This window comes from Penaeus monodon, chromosome 7, assembly GCF_015228065.2.
Source record: "Penaeus monodon isolate SGIC_2016 chromosome 7, NSTDA_Pmon_1, whole genome shotgun sequence".
NCBI lineage: Eukaryota > Metazoa > Arthropoda > Malacostraca > Decapoda > Penaeidae > Penaeus > Penaeus monodon.
Window position 1 is genome coordinate 55,836,137 of NC_051392.1, and position 2,587 is coordinate 55,838,723.

Sequence of the window (2,587 nt, forward strand, 5' to 3'; positions counted from 1 at the left end):
ACGCAGTACGCAGTGGTGTGGGGCCTTGCTTTTTAGGGTTTTGGGGTAGCCACATCTAAGGTCTTATTGGCAAGCGGGGAGTGAGGTTGCCTATAACGCATTTTTCTGGACTGCACTGTTTGGTTCGCTTTATGCCTTCCGACTGGCTATGCTGGGGACATGATCGCGAACTGAAAAGAAAACTTTGAAGGAATCTAGAGGATACCATAAAAAATTGCCCCTAGCTGATAAATATAGAAATAAGCACAAGTTCCCCTAAGATTATTTAAATAGATATACCCTTCATGGCAACATCAACTTGCTTTTTGTGTTTAAGTGAAGATTAACTTTTTAAATACATAAAACACTGAGATTACTTAAGCATAGGGCGATAATATTAATAAAAATGAAATGATATATAGCAAGGGGATTTTAAAGGTTCGAGTACTCCGTTAATTTAGGTCATGCTTTCCTATTTTCCCCCCATGCAGGGTTCCGTTTTGTTTTTGCCGATATTGCTGTTGCAGATCCGAGACTGACGGAAGAAGACCTGCCCTCACAAATGTCTTTCCGTGATGATCTGCGGCTGCTGGAACCCAGTGGGCAGTATGTGTGCCCTGTCATGGAGGTGATGTCCCCCTGCAGCTGGAATTTCCGTTCTTTGGATTCTGTTTGCACCATGGAATCCTGTCCTATTGGCTGAAGTCCTGAGTAGGTGATCCGCTTGGGCTAATGCCCCGTACGGAAGAGACATCAATACCTTAAGAAGCGGTGAAGAAGACTGCAGAGATATTAGCAAGAACTTTATAGGCGTCCCGGACATCATGTGTGCCCGTTTACAGTGCAATAGAGACAATTACCCTATGCGAGACTTAGGTGTTCGGGCATTTTTTCCGATGATTCTTGTCACAATTTCCCACAGATATATAGTGTATAGTCAGATTAAAATACAGTTTTTTTGCTGAGTATGGGAGGTTTTTTATCCGGCGGTCCAATGTCCGGGGAGCCAGTTCTGGGTACACAGGGTTGTATTCCTCCCCGTGATTGGGAAAAAGTGGAGTTTTTTCCCTTGTCCCGCAGCAATAATTTATGGATACGTACCTTATCTTTCCCTTTTTGGAGATCTGTTGAAGTTTTTCTTCTGTATTCGTTGGGGGCCACGAACGAAGAAGGGGGGGCTGTGGTGTAAGCCGGGGTTCCCCTTTAAAAAGTGAAATATTTAAACAAGTGAAATAACCCCAAAAGAGTTACCCAGATATCACCACATGGCGAGTAGACCTAACCCCTGTTTTTTATGTGGTTCGCACCCAATGACCACGGCGAATGGACAAGAGTTATAGTTTTGACCGGTCGGATCAGACGTGGGGGAAAAGTGGAAAACGTGGACAACAGGGGTACTGTTGTTAGTGTAGGGGTCTTAAACCTAGGAAATGGGCATTTCAAGAAAAAAACCAAGAAGAAAGTTATGGAAAAAGAACCAATGAAAAAAGAGAAAGAAGAGACCAGGGTGAGCGACAAAAGGTGACGAAAAATGTCAGTTCAGAGCAGACCCCCCACAGGTGACTGAACCCGCCCGGGAGTTTCTCGAAAAATTTTTGAGGATCTTCCCAAGTTTTAACTTAGAAAATTCTAGAACCCCAAAATTAACAAATTAAAATAAGCAAAAATAATGAAGTGAAAAAATTTTCGTTTTTTTTTGAATTTTTAATTAAACCCAAGTTTTTGGGACCCGACACTCCTCAAAGGTCAGTGGTGGGAGTTTTCCATTTTAATTTTGGAAAGTTAAAATTAGATAAAAATAAGTAAAGCCCACGACCGTCGGAAACACCAACACACACACACACACACACACCACACACACACACACAACACACCCCAAACAACACTTTTCTCTCTCCTCTCTCTTTTCTCTCTCCTCTCTCTCTCTCTCTCTCTCTCTCTCTCTCTCTTCCTCTCTCTCTCTTCTTCACTCTCTCGCTCCTTTGCTCTCTCTCTCTCTCTTTATCTCTCCTTCTTTCTCTCTTTTTTCTCTCTTTTTCACCAAACAAACAAAAACACAAACAAAAACAACAAGGCCCGAAAACGACACAGTGAAAGACAACTACCCCCCGCAACATAAGTGACCAAAACGAAAATGACAAATGAGGAGAATGACTAGCCCGAGCGGGTGACGACAAGCTCTGGCCCAGCAAGTTAGCGTGCACAGCAACATGACAGGGGGCATATAAAAATGACAGGAACGCAACAAAACAGGGAACGCAGCATGGGAGTGACAAACAACTGCAGGAATATAAAAGACAGGACACAGCAAAAACAGGACACGCAGAGACGGACTGCAAAAGACAGTGACATATCAAAATGCAGGACCAGCAAAATAAAAAGGACCCAGCAGATGGCGTGCATACAAAATGACGTGACACAGCAACATAAAAGACGCAAAAAAACGGGACCAAAATCCTTTCAACACACTTAACAACGGCAGTGACCACACAACGAAGAGAAAATTTGATAAAATTGCAACTCTCTGATGCGTTTTTTTGCATATCCATTGGTGAAAATTTTAGATGATTCAAATGGAAAAAAAAAAAGTATAAAAAAAGTTTTTTTT